Source organism: Fukomys damarensis, unplaced genomic scaffold, assembly GCF_012274545.1.
Source record: "Fukomys damarensis isolate Sample0158 unplaced genomic scaffold, DMR_v1.0_HiC HiC_scaffold_35, whole genome shotgun sequence".
Classification (NCBI taxonomy): domain Eukaryota; kingdom Metazoa; phylum Chordata; class Mammalia; order Rodentia; family Bathyergidae; genus Fukomys; species Fukomys damarensis.
The window spans coordinates 13,888,791-13,909,372 of NW_022900947.1; the positions used below are offsets into that span (position 1 = coordinate 13,888,791).

Consider the following 20,582-nt stretch of genomic DNA (forward strand, 5'->3'; position numbering starts at 1 on the left):
ATAATGATTACTACATTTTCCTTAGTGCTGACTTAGAGATGGTAAAGAAAAATAGCAGCTCTCTCAAAGCTACCATTGAAGGCTTAGTTGCATTTATCTCTTTTATCCATGATCTAGAGCAAATTTTTAAACAAACCAAGAATTCCCTTTAGATAAATAAATGAGGTTTAATAATGCTAATAATATTAAGGTTTCAAAGAAGTTCAGAAAAATTTCATCTCACTGAGAAACCTACATATACAACCAGAAGAATAAATGGGAGTACAGCTAAAGAATTTAAGTTATTTTATACATTTTTGTGTGAAGTATATACTGTATTTCTTTATTATAGGTTGTGCTCATAAATAAAGAAATTTTTCATGCACTTATGGTTGAAATTTTCAAGAGTATTTTAACACCAACGCAACATAATTTTTTATTATGATCTTGTATGTATGTGATGTATTAATTTCCAGACTATAATATAGCACAAGGTTGTGATAATTATGTTCAGTAGACAGTTGGTAGAAAATAGTTGGATTGAAGTACTGAAATAAATCTACAAAAGAAATGGCTGATAGCACAAAAATTAAATGATTTCTTGCCTGACAAATTGTGATTTGCTAAAGGAAAGAACCAGAGAAAGAACAGCTAATGAAATGTCTGAGGAATAATAATGCGATAGCTGATTATCTGTGTCAACCTGATGGGGCCACAGGATGCACATAAGTTGGTTAAACATCCTTTCTAGGTATGTCTGCCAGGGTGCCTGTGAAAGAAATTAGTTCTTAAATTTATGGCCCGAATAAAGCAGATGACCTGCTTCAGTGGGCGTGAGTATCAACCAATCTATCGTGGGCCTCAATAGAACAAAAAGACAGAGGAAGGACAAATTAACTCTACCTAATTTTTTAAACTGCAACACTGGTCTCCTCTTGTTGTTGAGCTGACTCTCAAATGTTCAAACCCAAACTGCTATTTATAGCACAAACTGTCCAGCTCTCAGGCCTTAGACATGCACCATCAGCTTTCCTGGTTCTCCAGCTTACAAACAAGCCTGTGGTGTTAGCTTCCATATGCACAGGAGCCATGTTAGACCATGACTCTGGAGACTGAGAGTTCTCTGAAATTAATGGTGGGTCGAGACACTACAGATGCTAGGGAAAAAAGGAGCAAGCCTTGAGACATGTTCAGAAACAACAGCAGAAAGGCTAGAAAAATATCTGCTCAATTTAAGAAGCAGGAGCATTTTTGTGAAAAAAAAAAATAGCAGCAGGAAAGTACACATTGGTTATATTGAACGTGCATAAGTTACAGATAAGAGGGCTTATCTATAACCAAAGGGATCTGTTTCCGGATAATTATGAAATACAGATGTTGGCTTCAAAAGCAGAGTGAGGGGAGAAGAAAATTTCTCAGGAAGGGAGAATGGAAAGTGTGAGAATGTGAGAAATGGCACAGGTCCATTGTAGGCATTTGAGACAAATCTGAACATGCAACTTGGTGAAGGGCCCAGCTCCTGGAGAGAGCAGGGCAGTGGCCTTAGGCAGGTTAAAAGGGGGCAGAGCCAGAGCTGGCAACTGCTAGGAATGAAAGTACAACCTCAAGAAAGGAGGGTGGGCAGAGCCAGAAATGGCAATCATGGCAAGTTCCAGGATTGGTTTTCCTTTGGTTTACTAACAGGTGGAGGTGCGGTCAGGGGTGCTAACAGGACTAACAGGACTTTTTCCCAGTGAACTGTGAGCTGCCACCTTCACATCTGGAGGGAGAGTTTTTGAACTTAGCTGTATTTATAAAACCAGCACAGTGGCCAAAACCCATTAAAGTAGTCAAAGGCACGATGTAAATGCATTTAAACAAGGATATCAAGATCAGGCCCTTTGTTAAATTTTATCTTAGGTCTCTGCTGTTAATTTCCCAGATCCGGATTATTTCTGACTATCTATCTGTTCTGTCAGGAACATTTATGTTATACTTTTGAATTTTTTGGAAATCTGATGAATATAAATACATTGAGAGTTTTCTCTAGTAATCAATGGTCAAGGGTAATGTAGGAAAATGCTGAGGTCAGGGAGTTGAATTCAGTAAGAGTTTCTATGTATGCCCTGAAGGTAATCTTTTTCTCCTATAGGGCTGAAATAGCTGAAAATCAAGCACAAAACATCATTCTGTGACTGCCAGAATGACAATACAAAGTAAAATCCCTACTGTGCTGAGTGTCTACTGTCAAGTGAGGACATTCACTGGGAAGTAATATAGGAAACTGTGAGATGGGATAGAAACAAGTAGAAAGATCTTCACGAAGCTGAAGTTATGGAGCCCCTAAATCCTGATGAGTTTTTGCTAGTAGGAATCATCTCCTCACTACCAGTGTGCATGGCCTCCTGGCCATCACTGAAAGCATCCTCTCCACCTGCAGTGGTATCAGCCTTTCCATATTAGTCTGAAGGGTTCAATTCCACATTGTCTGAGGAAATGACAGTGGTCTTCTGTAGAGCTGTTGCTGTGCAAAAAAATGCTTGTTTGTATCCAGAACCACCTCCACCACCACTTTTTGCTCTACTCTATAGGTACACGAGGGCTGGAAGACAGAAGGCGGTGTAGAACGACTGGGGATTAGACTGTCTCCTAATGTAACTTCCTTGCATCTTTAGGACCTGCTCGGACACTATTATCCCTTTCATCAGGGAGTCTAGTTTTGCACATATAACTTTATATCTTTGTGGGTTGGATAAAAGCATGAAGGCTCAGCTCACACTATAATTTGATGTCCTGAAGTCAAGCATTCAGCAGCTCCTAAGGCCCACTTGCAGGCCAAGAGCTAACTCTCAAAACAAGAGTTATAAACCTGTGGATGATGCATTGGGTCTGCACTGGATATGGCCCAAGAGGCAGACAAGCTCACAGGGCAGCATGACCATTCCGCTGTGGAGTCTTCTCTCGGCCCCATTCCATCTGAGCTGCATTTTAGGCCATTCAATAAGCAGGCTGGAGCAACACACTCACTAGATGTCTCTGGATTGTAGAGGTAGCCAGATGCAACAATGTGCCGTTTATTGTACATTAATTAATTAATTGGTACATATTTGCATTCTTTTGTTCACTTTCAAACCTATTACTTGAACAGATCATGTAAGATTTTAGTAACTTTCTTAGACTTACAATAATCAATCAGCAGTCCTACAGGTCTCTTTGAGACAAGCTAGTCAGTTGGCTTATTTTGTCACTGGAGCTCATTGTGTCAACTGTGTCCACCTGGCCTTTGGTGGTTGCCTGCTGCCATGTAGGCATTGCCAACCAGGATCCAATTACTCCCTTTCCATTTAGGTTTCCACATTTAAAGATTGCAGTTTTCATTGTGAGTTCTGGATTACAGAGAAGAGCAAGTCAAGAGTTCAAATCTATTAAGGCACCTTTCGGTATTAGCTTGCCCTGTGATTAAGGCTGATGGAAAACTATAACAACCCAATGTAGGTGGAGCTATAATAACCTGGGACTGTTTACAAATGTTTGAATGATTCCACCAGCTAGTCAACTGTGACAAGCAGAGGAGCTTGCTGAAAGCAAAAGTAATACAGATTGGGTAGTGAAAGAATTCTACTAACAGCCATGGGGCCACATAGAGAAATGAGGACTACAATTATAAATGTTTTCTGCTTAGTTTGGTATAAATCGCTATGATTTGGGTCTTTAATATCATCCAAAGGTCCATGTGGTAGAGATTTGGTCACTAGCCTGTGGCACTTTTGGGAGAGGGGGAAATCTCTAGATGAAGTGCAGAGGAAGGAAGCTAGGTCATTGAGGAGGTAGGGAGACTTTAGGACCCTATTCCCTTGCTCTTTCTTCCTTTGCTTCCTGGGCCCCATAAGGTGAACAATCTTCTATGCTGTAGCTTCTCACCATGGTATACTGACTTCCTGCTAGCCCAAAGCAATATGGTCAAGCAACCATGGACTGAATCTCTGAAACTGTAAACCAAAATAACCATCTCATCCTTTAAATTGATTTATCTCATGCCTTTTTTCCCATCATTAGGAAGCTACTAGCACAAACACACACACACACACACACACACACACACACACACACACACACACATATATATATATACATAATATGTAGTATATTTTCTATCATATATTTTCTATCTACATATTTTGTTTTTTCTCTTATTCCTTGCTATGTAACAAAATATATTGACTTCATGTCACAGTTTTTAAATATGGTTAATTTTACAGTTTACTATTAAAGTTATAGGATATCAAAGGAAAGAATAAGCATCACTCAAAGGCTGTACTCACTTCTGGGAAAAGAGATAGTTTTTGGTTATACAGATGATAGCTATATCATGTTGGGCAGAATATAATGCTGTTACCAACTTTTTAGAGAATAAATATCATTTACAAAGATGCTGTATGAGTGATGAGTTGAAAAAGTATGGCCTTGTAACAACTAATTCTATAGTTTAACTTGACTGTGGTATGGAGTACCCAGATGTCAGGTTAATTTCTGGGTGTGTTTGTAAGGATATTACTGAAAAAGAGTAGTACTTGAACTATTCCCCTGAAGAAAGAAGATGGTCCCCCGCAACTGATGTAGATATCATTCAATCCATTGAGAGCTGAAATAACCAAAAAATAGAGATAATTTTATTTGCCCTACCTGACTGTTTGAGCTAGGACATAAATCTGTCTTGGTACTCCTGATTCTCAGGCTTTTAGACTGAATCTACAGTATATAAAATGAGACAGATGCTAGGGATTTGGGACTAAAATAGGCCATTGCGATTATAAATAAAAGAAAATTGAAACAAACTCTTCAAATTGAAACTTCTAAGGCTTTATCTGCAGATCACAACCCAGTAAAACAAGAGAAACCTTAAGTCAATGAAAATACAGCAACTGCATAATAATTACAACCACAAGGTGCTACAAATATAAGATGGGACAGATCAGTCCTATACACAGGACCAAGTACCTTTCCTACTAAAAAAGAATGTTTAGAAACTAGCTAACTACACTTTTAACTCAAGTGAATAAAAAGGGAAATGAGACTAAAGGAAAAATGAAAAGGCAGAAATTCATAATTCTAAACTTAGAAAAATTAAAGTAGAATTAATAAATAAGCCCAATCTATGAACTTGTAGAAGATAACAGAAACGTACACAACTTTGAAGTGAGCATGCCAAGTAAGAATTGCAATCATTAGAATTGAGAAATAAAGGGAAAGGAAGGAAGGGAAAAGGAAAAAAGACTAGAAGGAAAAAATGGAAACAAATCTTTTGTAAAGAAGGAGGGAAGCTTTGAAGGGAGGGGAAGGGAATGTGGACAAAAAGAAGAATCAAGATATATTATGTACAGGTACAGATTACCTAAGATGAATGTTGTCTTTATGCGTATCAAAAGTATACCAATACATTTTTAAAAATAAAAAAATTAGAAATAAGAAAACTATATAGTCTCCCAAACAGGTAAGATATTTTTTAATTGCAAAAATATACATAATGCTCTGGTATACATGATAACCCCCTATGAAATAAATGATTTTTCTATAAAAATTAGTATTTCCAAAGTTGACTTCAGATAAAATGGAAAATCCCATGTAAAAAACGGAAATACTCAAAAAAAAAAAAGCATTTCTAGAAAAAGACATGAGGATCAGATGGTTTTAGCAAGAAATTCTGGCAAACTTTGAAGAGGAACTGTATGTTTGAGCTGTTTAAACTCTTACAAAGCATAGAAGAAATAGAAAGTGTCACAATTCATGCTATCAAATTAGCCTCTAGTTCCGATATCCAGTCCGCACACTCAGCCCTAAGCTGTTAGGATTTGTAATTCATTGCCTGGAGGATTTTTGAACTGATTCTTTCTTCTCTTTTACAAAAACTTCATTGAAGAGATTAAATTAAGTGTTTTTGTAGTGGAGATCAGCTTTCACTGAGAGGGAAGAAAGGAAGAAATTCTCCCAGTCTGGCGACAACAACGGAGAGACTTATAACTCTAAAACATCAGGGATAGCACTCCCTACGCTCATCTAAGCGGCAGCTAAAGCTCTGAGGAAAATGGCTGCGCGCAGATGTAGGTCTAAAACTGTACAATAGTTGGGGCTAGTGAGGAGGAGAGCAAAGAGACGGAGCGGACCGGTGACACGGAATTTCAGCTGATGTTGTGAAGCTTCATAAGACCCTAGAAACTTTGTACTACTGGAAGTAGGAAGATGACTCAGAAATAACTGGCGCTGAGTTTCCCGGCAACCGGAGGGCCCCTGTGCTTGAAGTCGGACTTGAATTGATTTGGAGATTATGCACAGGTGATATTTCTTGTGTAACTGAGCATTGGCATCACAGTTTACACTTGCTGCACTTAGATTTTTAAAAATCTCAAATGCATTTCTGATAAGTTAGATCCAAGAGATTATAAAATTGAGCATGGCTAAGTCTACAAAGTACAAGAATGTTTAAATATTGAGAAATTCATAAGATTGATCATATTATTGGATAAATCAGAAAGTGTGAGATATTGCTAGCTGCTGAAATTTGAAAAATTTAGCATTTATGGTTTTTAAAATTTTTGTGATTATAAATTTCCCTAGTGAAATTAAAAATAAAAAGGCATGTGCCACTGTTAAATTATTTTCATATACTATCTTGCTTTACTCACAATCCTATTTCTATTCATTAGTCATGACAATGTGCCTATAATGTACTATAAACAGCGGAAGTTCATATAAACTGTTAATTGTATTTGAATTCAGGCAGTATGTTTTCTTACAAACTCACTGTTTCATGGAATTTCATGATCAAAAACATAATCAACTATAAAGCAAAAAATAAATCAAACATACTTTTGCATGAGTCTAATGCTTCCTTCTCTTGTGATTGCCTCTCATACTAAACTATGCGTTTGTAGCATAGGACCACACTTTGCTAATCATCTTTATTTTTCTTGATATTAGTATTGTGTTTGCAGCCTATTAAAAACTCCATGAATATGTTTTGTGGGCACAAATGAGAATTCTGAGTAGGATCTGCGCATATGGTGATATTGAAAATGTTTTGTAGCTTAGATGGCGTGTGAATCAGCGAATCAACACAGACACTCATGGACACAGTCATCATGACCATTTCAGCATATTCGGGTAACTATCATCCTTCCCAGAGTGATCAGTCATTCCCAACTTTTCTATGTGCAGGAAAATGTCACTGGAATCCCAGAAGTCAATTATTTCAACTTCTTTACAACCTGCCTCACTGAATACTTCAGATCTTTAAGGCCATAATATATGAATCAAATAGATCCATCAGAATCTGTTTCTGAGAATTACAGCTTTTCATGAAGCAAGATATATATTCTAAATGGAAGAATGTTTATTTCTTTGGGTGACTAGACATTTAAGTGCTTCCAGAAACTTTCAGGGACTCCAAGAAAGTCCAGCTTTCCAACAGGATTTCTAGACATGCATTCAGAAACTATCTAAATAAAAAGTGAAGCTTGAAACTAACTCAAGAAACGGCAAATGTGAGGGGCAGATTGACTTCTAAGGATGCTGATTCTTGGACCCTATATTTACCAGTTATCGCTCAGCATTGCAGCAGAGCTAACAGGTCCTATGACTACATACTAGAGGGTTTATCAGAGGGCATTTGCTAATCCATTTTGGTGGGACTTGCAAAGCAGTCTCCACGTGACTGCCTCCTCATCTCCTAATCTCATGGGAGAGTACGGGGCAGGCAGTGTGGAAGAGAAAATTCAATGTAGACTAGACTGGAATCCATGAGTACAAACTGTAACTCCACAAAGACAGACAAAAACTGCTCTTTTTGCTCTTGCCCTTGTAAAAGGCACCTTGCAGAAGTTGGATACCTTCCTGTTGGGCCAAAGAAAAGCATGGGGGAGTATAATTCAGCCAAAACACATTGACACAATACAAAGCCATCACATTGGTGTTAACTCAGGTGAGTCTTGTTGTCAACAAATTCCTGGTGTAAACGGAGAAATGTAGAGAATGAGAGATATAAAGAAAATGTAGAATGGACCAAGAATCAGATTACCAATGATTCACACACACACACACACACACACACACACACACACACACACAAATAAAATAAAAAGCTTATACTTGTATTGTGTTTATAGTTTATTTTGCCCCAAAAGATTCAAGTAACTTTTAGAAAATAACTTCACAGTCATAAGAAACACAGAGTGTGGAATGTACTGAGTGTGCTCATCTGATATTTCTTAAATAGCTATGAAAATACAACAGGTATCCATTTATTAGCCTAAATTAGAATGAAAGTAGATGGCTTTTCAAGATTCCTTCCAACTTCATGATTGTATTATAAACCAAAAAAATCTTTAGTTGCATTTATTCCCATGGCTTCAATTAGCTTACTCACAATAAGAGTCTTTTCAGTATAAGAAAATGCATCCTTAACTTGTTGGCTGGAGCAAGTGTTTTCCATGAAATGCCACAGGAAAAAAAAAAAAAAAAACTTCAAGAAAAATAACTGCTTCCAAAATTTGACTTGGAACAGATATGCAATACCTTTCTTGCTTATGAAAAGCATACATGTTTTAACCCTAAAAATGTTTCCTTGACTGGTAAAATAGCTCAGGGTTAAACTTTAATAATGAAAAAAAGATGAGCTTATTAAACTACTTCCAATTGACCTGGACAGCTCCTGTACTGAGCCAGTTTTTGAACAGAAGTAAGATGTCTTTATTTGATATAGTTTACCACCATTTTCTTAGGTATCTTCCCCTACCTTCTCTATCCCAACGGATAACCAACCACAAATCACCATCAATGTTACTAATGGTATAAAAGAATATGTCATGTTACCAAATTCACAAAACCTTGCCTTGGCCTTACTTTGGTCTTCTCAGTAGATTGCATATTTTTAAAAACCAACCAAAAATAGGAAATACAATACAAAGCTACCAATTTCTTTTGTGGACTTCTTTTTGGCATTTCAAATTATCTATTCCTTTTGAGAATATACAAACATCTATAGAAATAAATTTAAACTCCAAAAATTGGACAATCACACTTCATTGCTTTTATTTCTATGTGTTTTACATGACATGTATGTTCATACAGGTACAAGTACATATATGTGTGTGCCCGTGTGTGTGAGTGTTTAATGCACCACATCAGCCAAGCCCCTATCTGCAATTATATAAAGATTTCCCATGTCCTTTCAGGTTTTGAAAAAGGAAGACAAAGATCCACTTCCTTCACCAGGCTTTGCTTCTCATTCGAGAACACACAGAGGATTTGGTTAAATTCTATTTTGTCTTAAGAAGCCTAAGTTACAGAGGCCTGGAATGCACTGGGCATGTTGTGAGGGGTCAGAGTGCTTTCTGGTTTCTCCACAGGGAGATATAGAGCAGCGCTCCCGGCTTGCATCTTTTCTGTTCTCTGAAAACACTGTATTAAGCTACACAAGAAAAGAAGGCAAGCCTACTGTCTGCACCTATCCCTGGTCTAAGGAAATCTGATATGCTTGGTTTGGACCACCTTTGGCTGTGTCCTTTTTTCTGAAATATCAAGTTCTCCGTGCAACTGACGATAAAATCCAGTACCAAGGTAAGCCTTATAGGAAGCAAAAGGCAAATGAGTTGTTTTGGTTTCTGGCCATTTTACTCTAATGATAGCAAATATTCCCCTAGCAAGTAGTCCTGAGCAAGTAACTGTTTTGAGTATCACATGGATCTGTCCTTATTTCCCATGTCAGCATTACAGTATTCTGTTAGGAATTAAATGAGCCAATTTAATGAGGTGAAACTGATTTTTTATAATGTCCAGAGTAAAAGTTTGAGATAGATGAGTAAACCACTCTCTCACAATCTATCAGAATATTTTAATGCAATGTAAGATCCTATTCTGCAACCTAATAAAATCATTCATTAAATAGGCTCTTATTAGCAAGCAGTAATGGAGCAGTTCATATAACCTATTCTATGAGTTCAATGAACCCCCAAGAGTCTACCTTTTTGATGGTAGAAATAGATTTCTTGAGGTGGACAACAACAATATTGTAGAAACAAAGTTTTATTAACATTGTAGTCAGCATCAATGAAAGGACCACCCCACCAAAACTTCCAGGAATTGTGTAGATTCTAATTCCAAGGATAAAAACTCCTGGCCAGTTTGAACTATTATTCCATGTTTGTGCAAAGATGGGGAGCATTGACAGAATTTTTAAAAATATATGTAAGTGTTCTGCCACCTGCCTTGCAAGCACAAGGTCCCGAGTTCAATTCATGGTACCAAAAAAAAATAATAATAATAAGAAGAAGAAAATAAAATAAAACTGTAAGTAAATCTACATATCTTAACAAACTTTAGTTTTAATACTTAAAGCTCATTTCTAACATTCATTTTTCTAACGATAATTTCACAAATAATAGCCCATTTCTGACAATCACAATGAAAATTAACCCAGTATATTATATTGACTAAGGCATAAACAATCGAAGAAATTCAGATACTTCCCAATATGGCTTAATGGTGTGCTTCATCCTTGAGTATTAACTACACTTATACTAAAATAATTTAAGATCAATTACAAGTATTATAGCAAATAGGAATTGCAATCATTGCTGTATTACAGTTAAAGATGCTGAAGGCTTGCATATGTGGCTTAACTCACTTAAAATCACATAGTTAATAAATGGTGGCACCAAAATTCAAACCCAACAAGTATGATCCAGAATCTACATAATGCAAAACTGCCTTTCTAGACAAAAAGTATTATCACAGGATTCAGTTGAGGTCAAAACATTGTACGTTGAATTCGGACCAAAGTATAATAGATTATTTGCTAGCTACAGTCATCTTAGTCGTGTCTTCCTTATGGAAGAGTTACTAGTTAAGGAAAATGTCCAGGAAACTTGGACACCAGCATAAAAGTCTTCATTCATTATATTTAGACAATTAAAGGACACTCAATGCCTAAGTACCAATTTGCTGTTTATTCATATTTATCCTAATTTGAGTCACATTAAAAAAATATATATATATATGGTATAAATTTTATAAAATATAGTAGTCTACCATCCTTTTGGTATATTTGCATTTTGACTAAAGTACTCTTCTAAGTATTAAGTAGATATTGATGATGTTTATCAGGCTTTAAATTTTAAAAATAGCATGTCTTTTCTTTCTTTTTTTTTTTCTACTTAATCCTGATGCAATGTTCCTTGACTCTGAATAAATAATCTTGAATATACTGGAAACAAAAAGTCTCTAAGACTTTTTAGACATCAAATGGTTCTTATGAAACATTTGAATGAGCCAAATATGAGAGTCAGAAACATAAGGATTAAATTTCCCTTGACATCCACTTAAGTTATAAAATTAAGAAACAGTGATTGGCAAAACAGTTTTGGAACTTTTGTAACATTTGTAAAGGCATTCAAGATGTTTCTCAGAACTTAAAACAGGCCAGATCCTTCCATTCATAGTAAAAAAAAAAAAAGAAAAAAGAAAAAAACGGTAATAAATATACACACATAAGGCATGGAAATGTGTGTGGATGTGGGTATGTGTGTGTGTGTGAATAAACCATTTATTCTCTAAAATTTAAGTGGAAACATTACACCTCAATTTTCCCCCTCTCAACATAAATTCCCTTACGTACAGCCATATATCCTTTAAATTTATTGTTAGATGTCTTAGAATGTGTAAAAAACAATAACCTAACTACTGCTACATTACAGCACCTAGTAACTGGTCTCCCAGTTTTCAGTACTTTAGAAGGCAAGATGCTTGAGCTGTAAATGGAATCGGTACGGCTGTGTTCTTCCAGGCTCTGTCTGCGGCATAAGCCACTGACTGTTATGAGGTGTCTTCAATTCGTCCTTGAATAGGACAGCCCTAATCCATTCTTGAGGTGATTTTCCTATGAAACGCACTCATACATATTTTGAATGCAGTTCATATAATAGTATTTGCAGCTTCACTAAAATCATTCATCATTCCTAAAGAGTTAAATTCTAAGAAATAGATGTTCTCAATTATGGTAGCGTTTGTGAGAAGAGATTCTCCTCTATTTAATCCCCTAAACTGTTTTGCTGTATTATTTTTAGGTATCTCTCTGTAACATGAAAGCTTCTCTAAACAAGGTCTGTGATTTTGACTCCACATCCCTAGGTCAAACACACCATCCAGCACAAAATAAACACACAGTAAGCAATTACGGAGAAAAAGAAAAAGCCAATTATGTCACTCTATCACACTCTTTTATAGAAAATGATAAAATGATCCACACAACAGTGACTTCCAAATTGAATGAACAGCCTTATCTTTTCCACGAAGATTAGATCTGTATAACTAAACATTCACTGACTTCCTTCCTCTTGCCACCCCCATTGAAATGTGTCCCAAACCGAACACATCTTTTTTCCTGTTATGCTGTCTGCAATCTGCTTAAATCACTTCAGCATTGTCAGTGTGATACATATGTGTGTGTTACTTTTCACCCACACCCTGGGGGCAGTCAGTTGCCCTAATCTGGAAAACACTCTAAGGATGGGCTGTTGGCATTTATTTAAAAGGACACATTCCAGAAGTGATTGCCTCAAGTGATTCAAATAGCTTTCTTTCTAAACAAGAACAGAAGTTGTGTAAATTAGCACAATAGACACTGAGAGAAACCTTTTATTGGGAAACAATGTCATGCAAAATACATTAATAGGCTACAGGAAATTTTAGGAAGCCAGAGAGCCCAGTACTCCGTGCCTTTATGAAGAGTACTTTTGGCTTAAATTCAAAAGTTCATCAGAAGACTCTTGGACATGTTCCGCTAACTAGATGGTTAACTAAATCCTGCCCCTTAGAATTTCAGTATATTTGCCTAAATCGTGCCTTTTATACTCCCTGCTGTAGGAAACCCTGAAAACAGAGAACCCATATTTGTTGGCCCTTACAGAACAGATTGTATGTCTCAGGCTTTTTCTCTAAAACAGTGATGGCAAATCTTTTAGAGCTTTCAATGATACAAACAGCCTGCAGGGGCACATGTACCCTAGTTTCACCCCCACTGCATTAAGGTGCTGGTCCCTGGGTCTGCTTCCTGGTCACATAAACTAGGCAGCTCTGCCCCACTGTGCCTTTCCTCTGTGATGATTCTGCCTCAAAGTCAGCTACCCTTGGACTGAAGTCTCTGAAACAATGAGCCCAAATAAATCTCTCCTTTAAGTTAGGAGTGTCAAGTTCTCTGTCCCAGCAGCAAAGAAGCTGACCAATGCAATCTTTTAATCTGAGCGCTAAAGTAGTAATTACCTATGCTTGGAAGCACCTGTCTGAGAACATTTATTTTTAACCTAGGAACAATATTAAAGGACAGCAACAGTCCTCACCTACGTAACATTATTGGACAATGCAACTATTTACAAAACAAAAATCTAAAAATCCTTAATATACCTCAGAAACTGAAGTATCGTCAAACGTTTGCTACTTTCAAATTTCCTAGAACAGTAAGGAAGCTTCTACTTAGATGGCTGCACCTTGAAATCTAGGCAGTACTGTAACCATTCCTTCCACAAAGTCCCATAAATAATTTAACATTGACTCTTGCGATTTTTCCATGAGCTTTTAGTTTAGCCATGCTTCTTGTCTCTTAACAAACTCTCCAGTTCAAGACTCCGTTATTTTTTAATCTGGATTATCACAGTGGCCTCTTAACTATTTTCTCCAGGGATGATCTAGGTTTACATTCTACAGACTGTGGATTGAAAGATCATTATTCAACTGAATTTTTAATAATGGTGCTTCGTTTCTGTTTATCTGTCTCAGTTGCTTTCCAGAGTCTCCAAGATAATATCTGAGTTAACCAAGTTCTTACAGAATATCTTTTTTTTCTTGCTATTGTGTTGACTTTTAGAATGGCGCAGAGCATAACATTACATTTCTTCGGGAATTTTAAACTTTATGGTGTTTGATGATGAAGTTGACAGTAGAAGTTATTAATGATCATGTCAAAAAGAGCACGTGTAGAATGCCTGATGACTGGCTGTACCACATTTTAGATTTTTTTTTAATTAAGAATTTTCAACATCTCTATATGAAGACAATATAAAGTGAAACAGAAATTCCACCAAACTAAGGCTCCAACAAGTGTTATAATTCTCATTCTTAATTCAATCACAATGTTCCTTAATGAGGCTGATTAAATAGTTGCATATTTATTGGTGCCCATACAATGGTTTCTATCCTCTAATACTATTTAGCTACAAATGTTACCGATACATTTCAAAACTATGATTTTACTTAGAGAATGATCTTAAACGTTTCGTTTGACAATTAATGAAAAGGCATGTTTCTTTCTCTCTCCCCTTGCTTGCTGTTAATAGTATGCTTAGCTTTAAGAAACATTTAAAAATACACACACACGATTTTTACGATATGATCTTTATGGATAACTAAAGTCTAATAGAAACCAAGTTTGGAGTAGTCTTTCTACTTCATTATTGCCAGGGATTTGGCTCAGCAGTTTGGTGGCCTGCCTTGCAAGTGCAAGGACCTGACTTCAATCCCTGGTACCAAGAAGAAAAAAAAAATCATTATAAAACAAAAAGAGCAGAAGGGCAAAAAATATTGAAAATGCAAATTGCTGCATTTCTTACGTTTTTGGTCTAATTTGAGGTTTGCCTTTGAAATCTTCGCTTAATAATTCTACATGCTATCTGGCGTCAGCAAGGTGGAGCTCAGGGATGCCATGGTGTTGTGAGTTCTCATACTTTTGTGTCACTGCACCGAGGGCTGTGAACCATACATGCAAGCGAAAATCCAGTTAGATTTGTGCAGTAGCAGACAACCAATACATAACCAAGACGAGCAATGCAGAACCATATGGGTGTCTCTTCTCGAAACATATGTTTCATGTCCATGAGCACAAAAGCAATTACAATGCAATTGTAAACTTGATTGCTTTGAAATGTTACACAGCAAGTGCTTTTGAGTTTAAAGAAATTATTGATAACCTGCTATGTAAAGTAGTTTTTGAAAGCTTACATGAAAGAGAATATAATATAATAAACAGAATAAGTCTTTTATATGACTTTTCTCATATGATCACAGGAAGTACAAATGGATACTTTCAGAGTTTGGAATGGCCAATTTTATACAAGAAAGTAAGAGAAATTTGGGATATAAGTGAGAGTCAGATTTGTGGAATATAACTGAGTAGACAAAAGTTTGAAGCAAAATTATATAAACAAAATTATATAAGCACTTTTCTCATATGATCACGGGGAATACAAATGGATTCTTACAGAGTTTGGAATGGCCAATTCGATATAAGAAAGTAAGAGAAACTTAGTACACACAGGAGAGTGAGATCTGTGTAATATAACTGGGTAGAGAAAAACTTGAAGCAAAATTATATAAGCAAAGAAAATAAAGATGGAGAGATTGGCCTTTCTATTATGTCAGTGCTAGTTAGACATCTGCTCATCTTTCTGCTAAAAGCATCATATTTCTGTATCTTGTAGATAAATAAATCTATTATATGAATTTATCGATTTGCTATATGTTGTCCAAATGATAGCTGGGTTTGGTCTGTCTTCCTGTATATTCACTAATTATTTGTTTTCTTTGTTTACTAAAATAATTTCATCCAATCAGCTAATCCTAATGACAAACCCTATTTGGTTGATAACAGGTTTTTGCCAAAAGCCATAACCATGAGGAGACTGAGCCAGGATAGGAATCCAGAGCTGATGGATCCAGTTCAGATCTCCCCGCTCTACATTCGGAAAAGATACAGCTCTTCATTAGGAGACATGGGGCATCAAATTTTAAATCAAACTTCAATTCCAGCCTTAACAAGTTAATATCAAACAAGGTAGATGATATTTACACATGTGATCTTACTACAAAGTGAAAACAGTGCATAAATATTCTAAGGGGGACAGTCTGCAAGGGCCTTGAAGACAAGCTGACACTGTAATGAGAATATTGCAGAAGGGTGAAGCAGTCCTAAAAGGGGAGTGAGCAATTGGGCCCATCATGATAAGGCAGTATAAATATGTAACCACAAACTCTTTTAGCTTTAACAATAAAAACTTTCTTTGCTCATGTGAGAGACTTAGTTTGGGGTAATCACCCAGAGATCTAAGCTAAGATGGACTTCATCTTAACAGCTCCAGAGTCACCCAAGTAGCAAGAAGAGAAACTAGAAACTTAGATTGATGATGAAGCAACACACGTCATCTCCATTCCAGTTCTTTCAGTCATGTGTCCATGCCTAGCTTTAAAACAGAGTGAGGCAAGCCTACAGGAATTCAGAATAATTTACTGACAGCACACTATTGCATCTGCTTTATGCAGGTGAGGTAAGAGGAGGAGATTCCTTATTTGAAAATGAACACTAAGGAATTCTGGACTCCTGGGTTCTTTGGTGACATTAAAAAGTCTGAGTTGTGTTTCTGAATTTAAAGCCAAACTAGTCTCACTACATCTTAAATTATCATGATTAATGAAGTCTTACTTCTATCACCTTAGACTGCCTATCTATACAGCCATGCTATTTTTTTATTCCTTTTCCTGTATTTTGATCTATCGCTAATGTTTCTATTGCTTCTTTTTGGCCCCAAATATATAAACCCTCTACATACTGTCCCTCTATCGTAGATGCCTTTATTTTTGTTTGTTTGTTTGTTTGTTTGAGACAGGGTCTCACTATGTAGTTGAGACTGACCTGGAACTCACTAAAAGCCCAGGCTGGTCTCAAACTCATAGCAATCCTCCTGCCTCAGCCTCCCAAGTGCTGGGATTACAGGCGTGAGCTACCATGTCTGGCGATGCTTTTATATTTAAAACTGTAAGGCTCCCTGTCTCTTCTAATGCAATGATTCATTGTAGAATGCACCACTAATTCTTTATCAGATAAGGAAGCTGCATCCTCTTTCATCTCTCATCTCCCAATCCTGACATTTGTAAAACGACTGTCACTTGCACATTCAGATTATTACATGAACTTGTTACACTGTGAATTTACTACCTACACTATATCAGCTTAACAATAATTTAGACACCAGCTATTAAATTTTCCTGTACCTGGGACCATTTGCATCTCTTACAACCTATTTTGCCCATATTTCAGATCATTGTACTTACTCATTTCTCAAATGGCTTGAGTATTTTTGTAACTGTTTTTAAGAAAGATATTCAGATTTTTTATTTTATGAATTCTTATAAATATAGTGTACACTCAAGTTAAGACCAGCCTCACATATAGACAACTTGGGTTATAACTGGAATTTCAGTTTTAACTTCTGACAAAAGTCTTGTGTTATGAACTGAATGCCAGTTTTTCCTGTTCAAGGTTAATGGAGAAATCCTGAGCAAATGTCTCCAAAGGACACTGAAACTTACCTAGAAGAAAGTTTGACCTAACATTTTACAAGAAAGAGACTTTGAAGGCTGTGTAGAGAGACCTGAGCCTTCAATTGACCCCATGGTTGATGACACTGTCACTATAGCAGAGTCCACAGGCTTGCAGGTAGACAGTGGTGATGTTGAGGAACTGGTGGAGAAACACTCAGAGGAATTGTCTACAGAGGAACTTCAGCAACTTCTATCTGAGCATCAGCAAATGGCATCTGAGAAACTTTCTGAAGAGGTTGGGGGAATATCAACAATCAGTGCAGCGAAGTTCTTCTGAAATAAAGGAAATCCTGAAAAAATAGACAGAGCTACAAACATTTGTAGAGAAGACCCACCCAGACAGAAAAAAAGCCAATTGTTGCAGTTACTCTTTAATGACAATGTCATGTCATACTCCAGAACAGTGTTAAAGAAAAGAAAGGAAACAGACAACTTTAGACCAGTTTTTAGTTCTAAAAAGTTGAGACCTAGTGACCTAGAAGTAGGCCCTAAAGAGTCTCCCAAGCAGAGAAGGACACCAGAGACCCAGATTCCTGATATACTTATAAGAGAGAACTCTCCTTCCAAGCAATTACCACCTTTAATTTCACCCTTCCTTCCTGCAAGCAAAAATGTCAACTTGAATGGTGAGCACAGTATGAAATTGTTGTTTCTGGTAAACAAGGCACATTTTATAACTTTCTGATGAACACTAGGAAAATTATTGGTGTTTCTGATAAGTTATGCACATTATACAACCCTTTTTTATTATGAAAAGGTTAGTTAAGGGGTGCTTTGGGAGTTTTGAACTGCATTCTGGGTATTTTCATTATTTCTTATGGGAAAAATAATGTCGATTTACAACCAACTTGCCTTACACCCAACATGAGTTGTCATGACTCCATTGTATATGAAGAATTTTTTGCCTTTTCATATTAGTTAAGATCAGATTTGGCTATATAGAAGATAAATTCCTAAATTATTAAAAGACATTAAAATACATGTCTCATGCATAAAAGTAGTCTGGGCATAGGAACCTCAGGCTTGATATGGATCTCGGCTTTCTGCTGTCCCATCCCTTGAGCATGCATTATATTCAGATCTAATTTGGTCACCCAAATGCTAGTCATCATATTAAAGCTGCAAGATGGAGTAAAGTATAGAAGAGAAAATGATGTTCCCTTCTTCAAAGAGAATTCCTGCGGAGAAGGGTGCGAACGCGGAGAACTGAAGTTAGGAGGTTGGACTGCGTGGGTGGAAGGAAATGGTAACTGAATTTTTGCTACAGACAAATTTGCGTTTGCGCATTTATACTTTCTAGTATCTTCTAGAAAAGGTGGTCAAGGGCAGGAATTAGACTTGAAATGTATTGCGTTAATATGTCATTTTTCTTAAATACTTGCTCTGGGAGGATGAAGCAAGTCGACTCTGCTTTGTTCCGGACTCACAAATGTAAATTTGGGATCTGAACTTGGATTAGACCGGGGAAGCTTTTTGCTGGAGAGTACGGTGAAGTTTTTAGTTAATGAAAAACAATTGCATCTTGCTTTGCTCCATTTTCTCACGGGGACAGACTCGCCGGTGTCCAGTTAAAGCGTTCCCAAACAATGGTCACAGGACGTTGCCGAGGTACTTGGAGGATAGACTAGAGCCAATAGCGTTTTCCCATCTGTGACTTTCCCGGAGTGCCTCGCTAGAAGGGCACTGATTGGCTCTGTACCTGCGTGTGTGTTGACGTAAACGCCGATTGGTGGAGCCACAATGATGGAGAGTTCCTGTGGCCACTCAGTTCCCAAAGATGGTGGCTTTAATCATCTGCAGGCCTTTGTAGTCTCTCTTCTAATCTAATAGGGCTGCTGCCGGTTAACTGCTTAGGCTACAGTCTGGAAAAGGAGGCAGACATTCTGAGCTTTCGCACATCCTTTCAGCGATGTCGTTTTTGTCACGGTTCTGGAACTTGCCGCTTTGAGGGAGCCCAGGTCCATGTGGTCGTTTCCATTTATTAGCATGTCGGTTCGCACCTCTCTCAACCAGTGACACGCCAGAATCAAAGCCCGAAACGGAGTCTGTGGAAAATGAAGCCGTTGCCCCAGAGTTCACCAACCGAAACCCTCGGAATCTGGAGCTCTTAGGTGTAGCCAGGGAAGAGCAGGGTTGGGAACAGTGTGGCCTTCCCGCCAATTCTGGCACAGGTTGCGAGTTGTAAGGACTCAGCATCATGTAGAAGCACTTGTTGAGCATTGGAATGGCCAGATTGTGGTGTCAGCATCCACTCGTGAGCGGGCTCTTAAAAAGCACCTTTATAGTACCAGAAACGTAGTGGCTTGTGAGACTATAGGACGAGTGCTGGCACCGCGATGCTTAGACGCAGGAATCAACTTCATGGTCTACCAGCCAACCCCTTGGGAAGCAGCCTCAGACTCGATGAAATGCCTACAAAGCGCCGTGACAGAAGGTGGTGTGTCCTAAAGGAGCTTCGAAGAATCGATGAATAAAATAAAGCCATTAATGTTTCTGTAAATATAAAACTATTGGCTACTGTGGCCCTCAAAAGAAAGCATCCAGAGGAAAAAGCAGCCTGGAAGTTTTATAGCACAATTTAACAGTGGAAGATCATTTGTAATTAAATTTGATGTGTAAGCGTGTATGGGGTTTTATTTTTTAATCAAGAGCTAAATTCTTCCCCCTTTTTTGGACATGAATGACATATCTAAGGAAAACATCATCAATTATAACTTTTGAAGGACAAATTAAAATTTGTAAGTCATAAAATAAAGACATAATAACTTTTTAAAAAAGGGGGAATTCCTGGAAGTTTATTCAATACTTATTGGAAAAATAAGAAGATAATAATCACATAGATATACACAATTGCCCAGACAAAATTGAAGAAATGCATGGAAATTAGATAGTACCTTTTAGTTCTGGACAGAAAACTGAGCTTTGTCATTATTGAATACATAAAATTTGAAGGTAAGAAACACTTTCTCCAAAAGCTAGGCAAGAATTGCCTCATTGTCTCCTTACAATTCTTTCAAAAAGTAATTGTTATATTTGTTTCCCCTGTAAGAATTATCATACTTCCTTTTCTCTACAAAGGGTGCTTGTGGAGTTTACTTATCTCTAAAATTAAAAAAAAAACTAATCCATATATGAGATCTATTTTTCTTTATTAATTTATTTAATATTCATTAGTGCCTTAAAATCTTTTGTTTGTTTGTTTGTTT

The 20,582-nt window shown here is 37.0% G+C and overlaps 2 long non-coding RNA genes and 1 pseudogene across 2 annotated transcripts in view; 2 read left to right on the top strand and 1 right to left on the bottom strand.

Moving 5' to 3' along the window:
* Positions 1–14,485: 14,485 nt before the first annotated feature.
* LOC104852655 lies at positions 14,486–17,454 on the bottom strand. The gene is made up of 3 exons (XR_777548.1): positions 17,365–17,454; positions 14,613–14,748; positions 14,486–14,522 (listed from the first exon to the last, which is right to left on the bottom strand). It is a non-coding gene; the product is annotated as an uncharacterized LOC104852655 (long non-coding RNA).
* A 1,020-nt stretch (positions 17,455–18,474) lies between these two features.
* On the top strand, positions 18,475–20,086 carry LOC104852680 (annotated as a pseudogene).
* Positions 20,087–20,204: 118 nt separating this feature from the next.
* LOC104852656 overlaps positions 20,205–20,582 on the top strand; it is a 4,896-nt gene continuing 4,518 nt past the window's right edge. Inside the window, exon 1 of the long non-coding RNA XR_777549.1 lies at positions 20,205–20,328. This is a non-coding gene — a long non-coding RNA (uncharacterized LOC104852656). The remainder of the gene's footprint in view (positions 20,329–20,582) is intronic.